This window comes from Myiozetetes cayanensis, unplaced genomic scaffold (assembly GCF_022539395.1).
Source record: "Myiozetetes cayanensis isolate MyiCay16 unplaced genomic scaffold, myiCay2020 scf2-11, whole genome shotgun sequence".
NCBI lineage: Eukaryota > Metazoa > Chordata > Aves > Passeriformes > Tyrannidae > Myiozetetes > Myiozetetes cayanensis.
Window position 1 is genome coordinate 87,058,471 of NW_026087411.1, and position 18,342 is coordinate 87,076,812.

General features: G+C 35.5%; 1 long non-coding RNA gene across 2 annotated transcripts in view; it reads left to right on the forward strand.

Moving 5' to 3' along the window:
* The window catches only part of LOC126640497 (uncharacterized), a 97,449-nt gene extending 86,799 nt beyond the window's left edge, over window positions 1-10,650 (forward strand). For both annotated transcript variants that reach the window (XR_007629079.1, XR_007629078.1), the window contains 2 exons: window positions 5,777-5,869; window positions 10,352-10,650. This is a non-coding gene — a long non-coding RNA (uncharacterized LOC126640497). The remainder of the gene's footprint in view (window positions 1-5,776; window positions 5,870-10,351) is intronic.
* Window positions 10,651-18,342: the final 7,692 nt, after the last annotated feature.

Below are 18,342 nucleotides of genomic sequence, written 5' to 3' on the forward strand. Positions count from 1 at the left end.
TTGTGTCACATGATGGAGAAGCATCTCTATCCTCTTCCAGAAGTGCACATGGTTGTGGATGCAGGTGGTTGGAAAGGAGATCACCTAACTCTTCCATGTCCATTTGAGGTGTCAAAGAGAAGCCATGGAGATACACAGAACACACAAAAATTGTTGTCTCTACAGTTGGAACATGGGAAACAAGAATTACTTTGGTAAATCTCAAACTTCAACACCAGGATTCTTATTTACATACTTGTATTAGCTTGTTTGTTTGCTTGTTTGTTGTGCTTGTTTGGTTGGTTTTGTTTCTAAGTCAATGGAACAGAAAGAGGTTGTTTGCTTGCTTATAAAGCTTAAAATATCCTTAAATAATTTACTCCCCAAACTAATCAAAGTTACCAGGAATCTATCAGGAGGTTTTTTCCTTTGATTTCATTGCCTTTTAGACTCTCTGCTATTACAGGTATTTTTTTTTTATTCAATAGAATTACTTCAGTAGATGTGTTTATGTTTCCATATTTTCCTGGAAAACCATTCTAGATTGAAAGATTGAGAGGCATCCTAACACTTTATGTAAAAGTGATCAATTATGGGTTTGATAAAACATATAAGTTCTGCTCTTTAAATAAGATGGCCAACACTCATTCTTCCCCTCCAAATATTATGAACATTTCCTAAACAAAACATTGCTCAGACATAAGATTTTATGTCTAAGCTAGCTGATAAATCTATAAACACCAATAAAAGAGTATATAGGATTTTTAAAACATTTTCTGATCACAGTGTTTGACTTAAAGTTGATTGTGGGGCAAGAGTTGGGTAATCTTGTGGCTTGTAAGTTACTGTTGAAATATGAATAAAGATGTATATAAAATGGAATACTGAAAAACAAACATTCATATTTTCTGGGAATTTTTTTAATTAGATTCATATCATCATGCAGGTAGATATCTTCTCTTTTCATTCTTTCTCTTCACTTGCTTTTTCATAAGTAGAATTGTAGGTTTGACTGGTACTTTTCTAGATGCTTTACTCTCACTGAATAACTGAATCACTGAATTTACCCTAAACAAGACTACACCTCAGTGTAGGCAAGTTTAAACTACACTCTCCCATCCCCCTCCCTTTCATGCACCTCAGGTTCAGGTTTTAAAAGCTGTATTTATATTACACCTCTTAAGGCCCTGCATCCTGAGTCTGTGAGCTACAACATGTACTATTCAGATTATACGACTTGGAGTGGGAGTGGATCTACCTTTGGGCCATTTTTTTCTCTATCATTAAGGCTCAGACATATAAATCTTCCAGTTTAGGCATTCATCTGTCTTTAAAATGACAACATAATGCTTTTTTTCTACCATAATGAATAGTAATAGTATCTTTTTGGAGCCCTGAGGCACTTTCACTTAAGTGTGAATTAAAAAGTGTAACAGAAACATTGAAACAATACATCTCTTTCTATTTTCTTTGTGTTCTCCTTTTCTGGTCTTACTGCAACAGATGGTAAATAAGACTCAAAAATGAAAGCTCTATACATTAAGATGAGATTTTTTTTCTTAGTAAATTTCTGAAACATTCATAGGCAAAGCTGGTGTGTTCATTCAGAAAAAAACAAATCATAAAAATAGGTAATTAATTCTTTATCACTTAATTAGTTACAAATACAAGTACATCCTTAAAAATGTTTTGTATTTATCATATAAAAAGTTAACCACTTCACATATTAACAATAATCATGCAGGGAAGGGAATCAATGAACCTTATCATAATCTATATAACTTACATGCTATTGATATATATAAAAACATCTTTTTATAGGAAATAAATGGCTGCTGAGTCACTGTTAACTGTGATATACTGTACCTTCCTCCCTGTATGGAGACCTTCTCTTGTGTAGCCATAAAAAGAGCCTTCAAAATATTTTCTTAAGGTGTTGACTTCAATGAACTAAATTAAATTATATTCTGAAATGAATTTGGTATGGTTTTTTAAATACTTTTGTGCTTGATTTCTACAGTTCTGAAATGGCCAAGCTAATGCACAGTGATTACGTGTTTTCTGAATTTTGTTTTTCTGTCCTGGGGCATCCTTTGGCTGTATACAACAAACCTGTCCAAGGCTATTGCTTGAGAGCCAGAGCAGCACATGTAAACACTTCATGGTGGCTTTACATCGACTCCTAGTAAAAGAGAGAGCTCTGCTAGGTGTGCTTAGCTACAAAGCTTTTATAAAGGAGACAATTCTGAATAGCATACTTTTCCACCATGAAATTAGTTTTCAGGCCTTCTAATATCACTGATTCATGAAGTGAAATAAGAGTATTATTTTGCTTTAGCAAAATGTTTCAAAACAACCAAAGAATATATTTGCAGAAGAAAGCAGAGTGAAGTACAGCAAAATATCTGAGGATTTTTATGTAGAATAGCAAAAAAAAAAAAGAAAAAAGCAAAAAGCACATAAAAATGTTGTGAATGCTGTGAATATAAATCTGACACTATAATATGAAAATATAATTCAAAATAAACCATTATGTTCTCATACTTCTATATAGACACCAATTATTTAAGGAGCAAGCTATCATTATACTTACCAAAGGGCTTTTAAAAGTGATTAAATTCTTTTAACTATGAAGGGAGTTGGAAGAGTTTAAAAACTCTTCAGAGGAGTTTAAAAGTGGTGGCTTCTTTGACAAACATGCTGGCAAATGACAATGAAACAAAACCACGTACATAATTAAAATGTTCATGGAGACATAAAGACTTGTTCAACAAACTGATAATATTAACCCATACTGCTTGCTTCAGAAGACATGTTTTCGGTGAAAGGCTCCTTATTGTCTCAGAATACTATGTTGGCTAAGCTTCGGTATTGCATATCCATTTCACACTCTTTGTGTCTTCTTTTTGGGAAATTAGAATAGGTCTTCACTTTGTTCTGAGTTGGAATGAAAGCAAACTACAGAATAAGTCAAGAAATTAAATACCTGGTTTTCGGATACCCTTAGGTCTTAGGAATCAGTACATTGTAACCTCTATTGTATGTCTTAAAGTCAATGGGAAAGTATGTATGCTAGAGAAGGAACTGAAAACCTTATGCTGGAGTCTCCTCTGGTTTTGTTACTGCTTAATTAAATTCTCTTAAAACTAACTGTTTCTTAAATACATCAGCACAAGTGACAAAGAGAATCAGAATCTACTGTTAGAAAGGCTGAAGAATCTATACTTATTCCATGAAACTTTTTATATTTGCCAGTGTCTGGAATGTGTTGGGTGTCATTTGGCAGATTTTCAGTTTAATGAGTCTTTCATTTCACCTATTCATAGCAGAAAAATTTTAAAGCAAATATTGTAGCTGTCTAGGCTTCAGGACATTGACATCCCCTTCAAATACTTTTAATTAATGAAATAGTGCTGATACAGGGCAACATTAGAAAAATTTATGCTAGCTTCCTTAGGTAACATTTGTCCATCAAGTAGACAGCAAATCACATCTGTGGGTCACAGAACCTAATAGGTAGTATTAATTAAAGTACCAAAAAGCACTGTAGTGATATTTCTTAAAGAGATTTAAGTCTACAGGTAGATAGGAAGAGATCACAGGACTTTGGCAGTAGAAAATGTATCAAAGACAGTACACAGACAGAATCTGCTTTTTTCTTTTTTCTGTTATTGGGTGGCAAAACCACTAGTGACAAGTTAAATGGAACTCACTCATGCCAAGTGATTGCCATTTGCTGGTGATGACAACTGACAAATACTGAAATCAGTCCAACAGCAACAGCTCTGAATTTTGGAACAATATATCCCCACTGCAGACCCTACACCAATATGCCCTTTTCACAGCGTTAAATGAATGTGGCTGGAGTATCTCAAATCTGATTGTACACCAAAATTTGTTAGTTTTGTGAGGTGCTCAGATAAAACGGTGATGGATCATGGATGTATCTAAAGCAAGTAGGCAGATCATTCATCTTCTCACTCAGTAATGCTCTTGAGCACCCATTCTCTGCAAATCTATATAGTCAAGTGCAGTCAACATGATTTTTTCCATGGTTAGACCTAGACAGTCTTAAATTTCTTTCAGAACACTGGTCTCTCATTCCTATAACACTGAGAACAAGGCATTCTTTCCTCAAAGAAAAACATATTAGAAGGCATCGGTTCGCTAGTATAAAACGTTCTTATATTATAGTGGAAATAAAATTTTGCATATTCTGCACTCATTAATGCAATCTTTACTTTGTCTAAGCAACTGCAGATTTTTGAGTTTGGGGTTTTTTTGTTGGTTCTGTTTTTAATATACAACTAAAAAATATAAGTGAACTTTATTTGTATCTTTACATAAATTACTTGCAAGCATCTTGATATAAGAATCAAAACTATGCATTTAATTTATTATTGCTTTGTATTTAAAGTTGTTATGCAAAATTAGTCATTATTTCTTCATCTGTAGGGCAATAGTTTCTAATGTTCTCAAAGTCACATATTAGCATCTGTTAACTGAGACTTAATGTACCCCTGTGGGTTGGATAAAGAGTACCTAAGTTTCACTTCACTTTCAGTTGAAGTCTAGCCAAGTGTAGGATAAATGTGTCAGATTTCTTCTGCTCAGGTGAATCAGAGGATACATTATTAAGAATAAATTTGGTGTTATTCTGATCGAGAGTATTCTTACAACAGATGAGCAATATGTTATATCTTAGGCAAAACACCAAGGAATAAGAAGTTTCTCTTTGTGATTATTCCAAAATAAATTATCTGCAGGGGAATAATCACCAATAGCACAATGCTGAGATATTATACAGGTTAGTATTGATTCAGATCAAAGCATAGGTACATGTAATTTTTGTGTATTAACACCACTTCCCAAAGTGATACCCAAAGTGTCTTTGCTTTCTACAGCCACTGAACCACTCTGGGAATTTGTTTTGAAAGGTATAACAAAATAACCCATGAGATTTTGCACTTGTAGGCTGACATAACAAAGACGTTGTATTTCAACTCTGTACTTTAATACATTCTTAGTTTCAAATCAACAGGTTTCAAATCAAATCATTCAGGTTAACCCTGAATTAAATAGTTGGCTTTGTATATGCTTGGCTTCAAAGCACAATAACCTTTGGTAAATAATGGAGGAACAAACTGTGCGATATAAATTAAGTGTGATTTTTAATTTCATACTGTATACTCCATACCCTTGCATAACTCATAATATCCAAGCTTTTCTGGAAAATTTCCTAGTGTATGATATGCATGCAAATGAACAGCTTTTAGCTCTGAATTGGTTTGTTTTTTATTCAGATTATGTGTGTGTATGTGTGTTTATAGTGTTTTGTTTATGATTATGATTTTATTTATGTATGCTTACATATATACTCATATTCGTTATAAAAAACACATTACTACATTTGTGGTTTAAATGGTCTAATAATGAAAGGGAGAGACAGCAGAAATTAATTCTTTTTTTTTACCACTAAGATCTGATATAGATTGTACACAATTAATTTGTGTTAAAACTATTTCAGGAGCTCAATTAACCTAAAATGGAAATGATTACTGTGCACTTCAGATGTGCTCACTGGCTTTGTAAATAATCCACCATTTTCCGTATCTTAGTTTCATGAGAATTAGTCCTAAATCATATGACTTGTAATGAAAGATGAATGTGCTTGAAGAAAATCAACTCTTCTGAGATGAGGTGGACAGGAACTTTTTTAACTAAAAAAACTCAGTCTTTTTCTTATGCCTACCTTATCATACCCTATTTCTTTGTCTACCATTTTCCCTATACGTAGCATGGAGATATTTGCCTAGCTCGAAGGACTGACATAAGAATTAATTACTTAGTATCTGAATACCTGAAGGTGGAGTGACCTGCACATAATGTTGTAAGTAACGCTTATTGCAATATTTTGACTAGAATTGTTAATTATCATTTTTGTCTTGGGCAAGGTATTTTTCATCTCTTAATCTGAGACATGTCACTTGTAGGATGGACAGAACTTTTACCATGATTTCAGTTGCTTTGCTAACTGAAACAGGATGTATAATAGAACCAGCTTTTCTGAGCATAAACAAAATTTGTTATCTTTGTGTATTATCTCAGTCTTTTGCTTCCACTCTGGTATCCAACTCTGTGGGTTAGTGCACAATAGGGGCAGGCAGACTTCCCTTCCAACACTGTTAAATAGAGGATGGGTCCTGACTCGTGAGGCTGGTAGCTGTTGATAGAATTAGCAGAGGATGGAATATCACTTTCTCATAACTTTTTGCAGGAATGATGGATTTATTCATAGTATCAGCTTCTGCTCCCCTGCTGTTTTGCTTGTGCTGTGCTTAAATAAGCATAGGGCTACTTAGTGGTATCACACAGACTCAACTAACTTCAGAGGGTGTAGCAAGATTTCCTTCAGTTAGCATTTCCTTACAATGCTTTAGCTAGCTGTTCCTTTGCAAAAAGCATAGGTTTAAGATCTCACCCATATGCACTTTTGGAGAATTATTTATTACTGCCAGGACAACTGTCACAGTAGTTCACTTAGTAATTCTGCTATACAACATTGATGGGATCCTTTTTGTCTTTTTCACAGTCTTTGAAGATTCATGTTCTCAGAGAACGTCAATCTAAGATACTGAATATCAACATTTAGAACTAACACACTGCCCAGCGTGAAATGCATATGAAGGAGACAAAGGAATTAAAGGGTGCAGATTAAGATGCTGAAGGTCTATTTCTTTCAGGATATATAAGGAAATTAAAAACTTTTCTCTTTCAGGAAGTGATTGCATAGGCAATATTTTAAAGATCTCATTCAGTTATTATTATGTCACCAGAACTGATCAGAGCAAGCGATCTTTTTTTATTATTATTACTTCTTACTTATTATTATTACTTGTTACTACTTTTCTCTAAACATCCACTATCTACTAGTTTGAATTAGTATGTGTGTTGCTAAGAAGCCAATTAAATCTTGTAATAGCACAAATAATTAACATGTGGGTTTCTTTTTTTCTGATCATTCTAACGTGATTTTTACTACCAAATTCAATTCTGACGTACCTGAAGTAATCTTTTTGCTTTGGAAGTATTTCAGATATTTTGGGGGCTTACGTGATAATTTAACTCTGCATCATAACAAATAAAAGTTGTGAAAGGTGATATAACTTGTTTTCTTCCATTGTAGTTATCATTAAACAGTACTTAAAGGTGACTAAAAACTGGGAGGCATTCAGTAGGAGTTCAAATTTTGGGAGGGGTTTGATATTGATCAGATTCAGCAACATACTGCAATCATGCTTATAAAATATGTGTCAGTTAATAAAAGATGAATAAAACTCAAAAATTTTTTCCTTAAAAGTGGTGTGATAAGCTGGATGACAGACATTTTATTTATGGAACGGGGCAATTTCCAGAGCAACAATCAAAATTATTCAAGGTTATGCTGTTTAGTTTTATGAAAGGAGTTTTATATTAATAGATGTGAATATGCAATTCTTTGCTTTGAAAACTAATTAGAAAGTATTTTACTCTATAAGACACATTTTCAAAGCGTTATCTTAAATATGTTGCATAGCTTCCTCCATATAATTCCTATCTCAATTTTCTTTTTTGTTCATCTTTCTTGCATTTTCTGTTACTTTGGTCATTTTCTTCTCTCTGTTCTGATATGACCTTGCATTTCTCAAGTAGATTTTTATCATTCCCTTTTTCCACCTCATTATTATTTATCCTTTAAATTGCAGTAGTTTCTAGAATAGGAATTATCAAACTCCAGGAGTCGTGATCCCACTTAGGGTAATGGGTATTACCATGTAAACAGAAATGTGGTTGCAAGTCTGAAAATGACCCCATAAATGAGAATGGAAATGGAGATTGTTAGCCCTGAAGAGGAGCCAGAAGCAGAAAAGTTTTTAGAACGTTAGCCAAAGGGTAAAGTAATATGTATCCAACCCTATTTTGCAAAGTGCTCTAGACTTTACAGGGAAATAATTATCAGAACAAGACAGAACTGAGAGATAATACAAACAGATAGTAAAAAAGGAGGTAATTTGGAGAACAAAAATAATAAAAAGTGAGAGATTCTTGGCCAAGTGAAGTCAAGTCCTTTTTTTCCTTATCTCCACTTTCTTCTTGAACTCTTGCTCCCTCAAAAATTGTCACTAAGTACTTCAAGTTTTCAAATGTTCTTCTCTCCCTGCCCTCTCAGGTTGCAGCTTTTCTCCATACCTTTGTGAAGAAAAACAAGGTTGGATGGGTTGGGAGGGAGCTTGCCTTTCAAACAGTCCAGTGTCTTCTGCTGATACACTTACAGTTATTAAACTGCCTACCCACTTCTCTACTGAGCCTTGTTTTCATAGGGCAATGCAGGCCATCTCAGGTCAGGCACCATACTGCCCTGCAGTAACAAAACTCACTTCAAAGAAGGAGAAAAAGGATGCTGACAGCTTACACTGTGGTTCTTTTATGAGAAAAGGCAAGATAAGGGACCTTGGAGTTCTATAAGATGGCAGAAACTTTGGATCCACCACTGAGTTAAATGTAAGGGGTTAGACTAAATTTGCCAGAGCATTTGACAATTTTTTTCCTACCATGACACAGAACATTTCTGATTTTACTCTTCCTTTCTTTTCTAGCTGGAATTTACAGCACTGTCTGGACAAAATACTGAGTAGTTTGTTTACATTTTAGTGACTATTTCAAGATAAAATCTTGCTAATAAGTTCTTTAAGGGCAACTCAGAAGATGCATGAGGCGAGGGTTAGAGTTTTGATCATAAATTCTTTATCTATTTTGCATTTGCAAAGAGCCTCTCAAAGAATATCAAAGAATCATATAAAAATAAAAGATTTCCAGCAGAGAGCAGTGCATGTATTTTTATTTTATGTATTATGTATATGATTTCTCTCTATTTGTCTTTGTTAAATTTTGATCAGGTTAATATTATTGGAATCAGTAAAAGTGACACGTCTAATAGCAAAGTGAGATGAGAGAAATATTTTTCCTTGAAGAAAGTGCAGAGTGGTTTGCTCAGGATCTCATATCTGCACTGTTGATTTTTCCCTCAAAAATTTCATTTGCTTTCCTTCACATTATTTATTTATATAGCTCGAAAAAAATAAAAAGTTAATTTGGGAGAAATCAGTACAAGCCTTAAAATCAATACACTGAGATGAAAGACACACTAGCAAGTATGTTGGGTAGTTTAGTTCCATTTGGTGTGGCTGTCTGGAATGAAATGAATTATTTCCCATTAAATGAACAGCTTTGGGGATAGAAATACACTGGGTCTAAGTGACTCACTGAAGTGTTTGTGGTGTGGGAAAATTAATGGAGCACCATACGAATTAAATTAGGTGGGTAAAAATAAGAAGTTTTGTAGATTGTGGCTATACCTTCCTTGCAGAAGGAGTGGAGGAGCACCCACATCCTCAGTCTACCCCACTGTCGTCTTTGAAGTGAACTGTGAATGTTTGAAGAGAAAAAGAATCGTGTAAACAAGAGGGAATGAGTGTGAGGACTACTTTATTGGACCTTCTTCACACTCTGTTAGCAAACACAATTTGAGAGCATTTCAGCTGGGAACTGTTCTAGTCTGTTAACAAATCCCTTGCAAGGTCAAGAGAGATTCATTGTTGTGTCCTGAGATATGACGTATGACTTCACAAACTGTGCTGGACACACAGGGTGATGATCTCTCACCTTTTTGAGCAATGACACTGCTACACCAGCATTTCTCTTTAAAAAAAGCTCATAAGTAAAATTCCCAGTGGAGCAAGAAGTTACATTAATCACACATTTGCAAACAGAGTCACAGTGGTGGCTCATCACAAAAATGGTATTTTTGATCTCTGTCTCTTTTGGCCTCAACATCTAGTACTGAAATTACTGTCTGACTATCCAGTTTTTATTTCTGTTCTTTTCATGCCTTATCAGTGAGCCACTTCTGAGCTCCGGACATACAAACTCTTGCAATATAATAAGCACTGCTGTGTTTATACCTGCTAAGTGATATTTTGTTTAAGTGCAGTTACCAAGTACAACTTGAAAACTTTGGCTGCTAGTCCCTAGCCCTGGGTTTTTTTACCATTACCTGGCAGTAGCTGAAGTGGCTCACTGAATCAGGCAGTCAGGAGTTACTGGGTTGATCTCAAACCATTGAAGTCATTGATGAGATGGAGGTGGCAGCTCCATATCCCTAGGAACTGTGGCCACTTCCCTCCTCACTGATGCCTGTCCAGCAGGTGAAAGCTCACTGAGCATCATGCCAGAGTGGGGAATCATAGTTTATTAGATCTTATTTATATTTATGTGTGTTCACCAAGAGCTCTCATTGCTTTCTAATCATAGACTGTATATATTCTACTTGCAGAGTGTGTTCATACCTGCCTAAAGATGCCCAAGCAAACTGGTCCAGGAGAAGAGTGGAAGTTATGGGAAGAGAGCAGCAATAAACACTCAGACATCCAGTGAAACAAGAGACAACCACATACGGTCACTCAAATTTAAATTTACTTATTTCAAGGTGTCAAAGCATTTCAAACCATGTTAAGAGTATTTATGTAGAAGGCTAGAGATAGAGCAGGTACCTAAGCTCTTACAATTTCACATTGAAGTCGCTTAGGTTCCAAAAATACTGCTTGTACATATATAAATACCTTGGTCTTGACACTAGAGATCAACTTGCCTGTATCAAAAGTAAGTTCTGCCAGACTCTTTTAAACTAAGCATTTCTCTTTCTTTCTCGAAGGATAAGCAAATATTTTTCCTTCTGATTGAAGTGTAAACCTACCTTTTCAAAGAAAAGACACAGAGATTTCCTTTTTTACTATGGTCCTGTGATCAGATAAGAAACATGAGCTAAACTTATGTCTTTGGATAGGAGTTCAAACCTTCATGTTCCGTGTCTCCAAATGTCTTATTCTAAGGTGGTAGTACTACTAAGTCAACATTAAAAAACCTAAATATGTTCTGCTTTGTATATGACAAAGAAGAGAGCACTGAAAGCAGAGGTGATGTATATGAGCCCAGATGTCAAGTCTAATGGTTGTTCAGTATGTTCATCTGAGAACTGATGGGTTCCACTTCACTGCATGTGTTTGGTATTTTATCAGGGCTTTTATGAGGTAAAATGTATAAGCAACCCTTAAAGTCAGCCTCAGAAAGTAAGCTACTTCCTTTGAAACTGATTTAGATAAATTTCAAAGGAAGTGCAAAGAAGTGCACCAGTCAAAGCTGGTGACTAAAGTACTTTAGAGTTATTTGGTTTGAATCCAGTAAGATAAGGGTAGATATTAAGTCAGCATTTGCATGGGCTAAAATAAAACATTACTCTTTCAGTTGCTGTGTGGGAAAAATGTCAGCTTCACCTACCATTCTACTTCAACAGCAAATACTGTTTGGTTTTCATTTGAAGGAAATGTCAAAAGCATCTACTTGTGAGAGGTGGCTCTACTCTATGAAATCCAAGTGGTGAGAAATGCTCAGACTCTGGAAACTATCTAGAAGAACTATGTGATAAGTCTTCAACTCCTTACTGTCTTCTGGTTTTTTTCAGCTTGCTAGTGTAAATCCGTGATTTTGTGATTATGTAATCAAATTCCAGCTTGGGGATTTTTTTTCCAGAGTTTTGTGAAAACATTTTTGTGACAGACAGAAAATTATCTATGTTCATATTCCTCAGGCACATAAACTTTCTTGGAACTTTTCTATAAAAGTTGTCAAGACTTATTCTGCACTGGGATTCTGCCAAGTCAGCAACCCATAGGCACTTAAAAGGATGATTGTTAGCCAAGGAGGTCATTTATCAACATCAGTAGTGCTGACTGATTCATTAATTGCATCAACATCATGATTAGAAATGAATGAAAATGTCTCAAAGCAAATATTTTTTTGCTGATTCAGTATTTAGCAGTGCCCACATTTTTTTCACCTGTGAAAAGTAATCCCTGGTATTAATTTTTTCCAGTACCAACTTCTCTCTAGAGCTCCTATGTTTTCCTTAGTATTTTTTCTCCCTGGTAGTCTAAATGAATAGCAAATCTATTCAGAGCCTGTTGTGTGAACATAATCTCATTTATACTAGAGATAATAGAAGATATGGTTCTTTTTCAATTAATTTTGTGTGTGATTCATATCAGCTAAATTTAAATGTCTACAGTTATGACATCTACAGCTGATCCATTCACCCTTGACTCACAGAAAACAGTTGAATCACCTCAGGTACTTTACATATCTGTGGTAATTATAAGATGAAAATTACTTGAAAGTACTAATTTCTTCTCACTGCCTACAAGTAGAATCTTAAGGTGAGTACCTCAAACATCGGAATCTATTTTTGCCCAGAAAAATTTCACATTCTGTGGCTTTTGATATCTTCATGTCAGATGTTGTCTTAGTTTTTATTTCAGTTTTTGCTTTAGATTATACTTTCCTTTTATAGGAATCAACAAATACATGCATCAATAAAATTAGCATCAGGAAACTACAGTGATAATAAGCCCTAATTATTGATATCACAAAAATACTAAATTCTGTTATTTAACCATTCTTCTCATTGCAACAGAGAAGTCATATTGAGAACAGAATCTAAAACTAATGTATTTACGTATTTCATGCACATATGAGAACACAAATGTGTTTTGATGTCCAACTTATTAACTCAGTGTCATACAGGCTGTCTAAGTTTCATGACAGACCTTGAAAAAAAAATTTGGACTATTACATTTGAGAATTAGAAAATTAGATGGAAAATACAACTATAGCATCCTTTAGAATTAAACATGAGACTAAGCTAGACAGGGCAGCAGAAACCAGATTATTCCATTCCCAAATATAAAGAAATCCTTATGACATGGAATTTACTGGTCTTTAGCCTGTGTAGATGAATTCAGGCACTCTAAACTGCTGTAGTTTTACATCTGAAATAATGTATCTTTTTCATAAGAGGAAGGTTACCTGTACTCTTTGTATGATTCTCAATGATTCCTAAACAAAGCATTAAGGAAAGATTATCTGGAGCATGGATGCCCTAAGAACCAGTTTGACAGTTTTATGTCAACAAGGTTAAGTTACCATCTATCCACTGAAAAACTATAAACCAAACAAATAATTAACAAGAGAATCAATGAAAATTAAATACCATTTTTACCCAGTGTGTATGTTTAATTTACAAAACCTAAACATAATGCAATAAATTTTACAGTATAGGAAATTTAACACTAGACATGGAACATACACTCTTTCATGTGAGCATACCCTGAAGGGATATTTTTCTATCAGAAAAAAACCTTGTCAGAACATTCTGCTTGCAAGAAGATTTAAACATTAAATCATTAAACAAAGAACATAATGATTTCATTTTGGAAAACTTTTTGAAAGAATATGAAACTCTAATATACGTCCCATGCCTGACGTTGCTCCTCCAGAAGTGACTAGTAAGTCATCCATATAAGTAAGAAACTGTGGATTAGGTTTTCTTTACCAGAGCTATTCCTTGCACTTAACATCAACCAAGAGATTTTACATCTCTTTTCACTAATTCTGCCTCTATATGGTATCTTTTACTGAAAAAACTCTAACTGCAGTCCTAAAAACTTACTGATAAATTGTATTTTGGACTCAGTTGCAGCATTTGGTCTTTGGATGGCAGACTGTGACCCACAGCAGATAGTAATGTGTTTGCCTACTGGTGAAGACTAGAAATAGCTATTGTGAAACTCTGACAAGAGGGTCCAGGGTTTAGGAACTCTATATAACCCTAAATATTATTATATGTCTTACAACTCACAACCCTTTTGATATTCTCTTGCATAAAGGGGACTAAATGATTTGGCAAGTCAATTTAGAACAAGCATAAGGTACTAGGATGGGCAGTTACCATCATGTTACACATACATTCACAAATTACGAAAAACCTCCTAAAGTTACAAAAACCCCAAACCTGCAAACAAAACCAAACATGCAAACAAATTAGTTTCCTTTCTATTTTCTTCCCTTTTATTTGCTAATAAATGAATTTACTAGGATTATCATGTTATTGGGGTTCACCTTAATGCTAAAGCCAAATATGCATCACCTGTCCCACCCATCCTCCTCCATCATATCTTCCTGTTTACTGTTCAAAGTGCAAAATTAATGTTTAAATTTATTCTTGAGTACCCAATTATTACAACACAGAGCTTAAGTGCTTGACTCATGGCTGTGGATTTCAGTGTCCTAGGAACAGATATGAATATGCATTCCTCAACTGTGAACTGGACTAATTGTGATTCCCTGTACCAGAAACTGGGTAGGTAAACATTTTGTGACATTGAGGGAGACCCATGTACTTTTGCAGTGTAAGTACTTTAGGTAGAACAAAGTTTATAATATCTTGTCAATAAAGACCTTTCATATCATATTACAAATGCCTTGGTGGGGCTGTCTAACATAGTGACTCTAGGCAGTCATAAATTACCTTTTGAAGAAAAGGGTTATCTTTGCATCATCTGTCTGAGAAACAACCACTATGTATTGCTGTTCATGATCGCTGTTCAAAATATGAACAATACTAATGAGGTCTGGAAGAAGTTACCTCTGGCTCTAGCTAAATTATCTCTGCTAGTCTGTAGTTTTGTGAAAGAAATTAGGCAGTAAAAAGAAGTATGTGGGTTTATATTCACCCTTACTGTGTTTAGAGGAACCCTGAATACAATTTGGGAAAGCAGTTTTCTTTGTACTAAGAAAAGATCATTTTTTGTTTCTGTTTGCCCTGTGGTAAATCATTTGTCCTTCAGGGACCACATCAATAATAATAATAATAATAATAATAATAATAAAATAGTGTTAGGTTATAATTTTCAATTTGTTTGTTTAGTTTACTTTATGTTTTGTACCTTTTTGTTTGGTTGGGTTTTTTGCTTGAGGAGGTGGAGAGGGGTTTTGTTTTCTTTTTTTTTCTGGAATGAACAAGCACAGTATGAGTACCTGACTCCTGCATACCAGCATACTAACAGTTCACACACTACAGAAAAGGAAAGATGGGAATTCAGAGACTATTTTATGCTCCTAAAAATCACTGGATTAAAAGTCGCAAAGCCTGTTAGGAATAAGAACAAGAACTCCCAAGTGACCCCTAAGAGATTTTTAATCTTTAAACTATGGATGCATCTTATCTCATCTGTTTTCCTCTCTGGTAAACGAATCGTTTCTGGTAACCCATTGTTCCACTGTGAAAATAATCTTCAGTAGCATCTTGGTTAGGGCCACAGGTAAACATGCAGCTGAAGAGTTTTAGTATTTTAGTGCCAGCATAAACTGGAGCACACAGTGTCAAGTTGCTAATCAAATAATTTAACAGTTAGGCTAATATGCAAAGCAGAGAGACAGCATGTCATCAATGTGTATTTTTATAAAGAAAACAGTAAGAAAGTTCTTCACAGTTAGGTCAGGCTATGCATGGAAAAGTCACCAGATCCCTGTTTAACACTTTGGACTGGATGTGCTAAGTGCTGAGTCAAGCCAGTACAGGTTGTGTTTTGATGCAATAATAAATGTGGTTTTAGAGTACCTACTACTGGATCAAAAGACTTCAGCCACATGACTATTTTTTTTTTGCTGCCCTTATGCTGGATAAAATATCACCTGTCTGTACCACTCTGTTTTTATGCTGCTTCAGGTGCCATCTACCAACTTACAGCAAGCATAAACCTCGGTTAACAGCATGAAGTCAGCATAAAATTCATATCATCTGCTCTGATTACCTGGACAGAAATAAAGTCCTCTGCTCCGAGATGATCTGCAGTGCTTTGTGATCCAGCAATAGATGTAGTTTGAAATTATTATTTAATGGCATAGCACAGATGACTACTGGACCACACCTTCATAGATCTGCCTCTTTTAAATCATATTCTCAGATGTGGGTTCAGGAGCATATTTTCTCTGATAGGTCAGAAAGTAAAAATACCATGCTCCTTGACACCATAGTTCACTGTCCTGTCAGATGAAGTAATGTTTGTGGGATATATTATAAATGGGAACATTGAAGTGACCTGGATTAGGATAAAAAAATAAAAATCCTCTTTACTGTTTTTGCTGTTGTAAAGCTCTTTTTTTTTTTTTTTTTTTTTTCCAAATCCAGTGAACCCATTTACAATAAACCCTGCCCAGATGCATCAGAAGAGACTGACAAAACAGCATATTGATGTGTAGGCTAAGAATAAATAACAGCGAGAGAAGGGGGAGCAGAAAGTTCTTGCAGGTTTTGCCACTAGAGGAAAGTATTGATGAACACCACCCTTAGGCTCTTAATTCAGGTTTATGGATTTTACTTCCTAAGCTGGATGTCTAACTTCCAGACTTTCCAGCACTTAACATGATATATGTTCAAGTTCCTTAACTTCTTTATTGTCTCCAACCCTTGTTCACTGCATCTGTAACATAATTTTTAATGGTTGACCTACGTATGGTTAGCTGCCTGTGGTATCTATGGAGAGAGGAAGATTCGAAGGAAATACCTTAGATGCCCACTTATGATAACAAAGGTTTCAAAAGTATCAGAATAGGCTATATATTTTCACAGGAGTTTGTATAAAAGAAAGTAGAATTCTTCCTTTATTTATTTTTTTCTGTAAATAGACCCCTTTTAAAGACAATTTAATTATAGGTTGGAACTGCTACTACTGAAGCTTCATGTACTGAAGCTGAAAAATAGACAAATACATGTTACCTCAGGCTTAAATGTGATATTTTTGAAGGGTTTTTTTTTCAAATTGATTAGGAATTTATTTACTCCAACTCTGCAAGTGTGATTTAGCAACTTCTTACTCTTCAGACACTGACATACTTTAGTATACTGCATATTTTTTTAATAACAAATAAAGTCAGAACCTTAGGCAAGATAGCTAATATGCTATTATTGCTATTTAGTATAATAAATCTTGTTCTCATAATTTATATTGAGGTATAAGAAAGATATGGGGAATTTTTCAAAACCTACATCATCCATTTCTTAATAGTATACCTATTGAAATATGGTGTGATGCCTAGTACAGAATGCCAAAGAGATCTTGTGCGTTGTAAACTTAAGTTTACAACTTGTGCGTTGTAAACTTAACCTCCACTTCAAGCTCAAACCTAAAAGGGGTGGTATTCCAAGGAGGAGACTCAAAGTCATTGTACTGTCTACTCTTTTATATGGATCTGAATCATGGGTCATTTACTGCCACCACTTGCGTCTCTTAGAACGCTTCCATCAGTGCTGCCTCCGTACAATCCTAAACATCCACTGGACTGACTGTGTGACCAACACGTCTGTCCTTGAACAGGCAGCAGTCACGAGCATTGAGGCCATGCTGCTGAGAACACAGCTGCGCTGGGCAGGGCACGTCTCCAGCATGCAGGACTCCCTGAGATCGTGCTCTATGGGGAACTTGCCACTGGTTTCCTCAAGAGAGGAGCCCTAAAGAGGAGATACAAGGACTGCCTGAAACAATCCCTCAGCCTTGGCCATATTGGTCACCACCATTGGTCTACCCTGGCCTCCAATCGGGAGGCCTGGAGACACACCATCTATAACGGTGCTGCTGCTTTTGAGAACACACGCAGGATCACTCTCGAGGAGAAAAGACAACGCAGAAAGAATCGCGTCTTGTCGATATCACCTGGGGAGTCTTTCTGCTGTGCCTTCTGCAACCGGACTTGTCTATCTCGCATTGGCCTTTTTAGCCATCAGTGCACTTGTAGCAAGTGTGGGTAGAGTCCTTCCCAAATTTTCATTTGCAAAGCCTAGCCAGGATGATGACCTATTGAAATGACACCTGAAATGCTGTGCCAGGTTCTAGTTTCACTCCCACTAAATAGTGATGTTGTCTTTGCATTCTCTGCATGGCAAAAAAGGTTTGGCAGTAAGTACTGAGATTGTCTCTTTATCACACTCGTGTAACCAATTTTATTACAATTTAAAGTATTTCCATTAGAGGAAAAAAAGGTGGTGAGTTTGAATCCCTTCAGAGACAGCAGTGGCTTGAACACTTGTGCACTGAATGCACAGGCACTCCAACCACTGGGAGAACAGGGTATTGTGACCATTATCATACTAAAAAGATAGGTGTAGATACGTTTAGAAAAATTATAAACTCCACCTAGGGGATTATAATTTTTACCAAGAACAAGATTATTTCTGCCACTTGAATAGACAGAGGAACCTATCTACTGAAAAGAAGTGTTCTTTAAGCTTTTTCTGCTGGCAACCTCTAAGCAGCTTTCTCCTCTTAGTGCCAGGTGGATTGTAGTGCACCATGCCCTCCTATTTCTGCTGTACTTGTTTTACAAATTTGCTGGAAGGGGAGTCTTTAAGGGAATTATAATAGACCCCAGATGGTA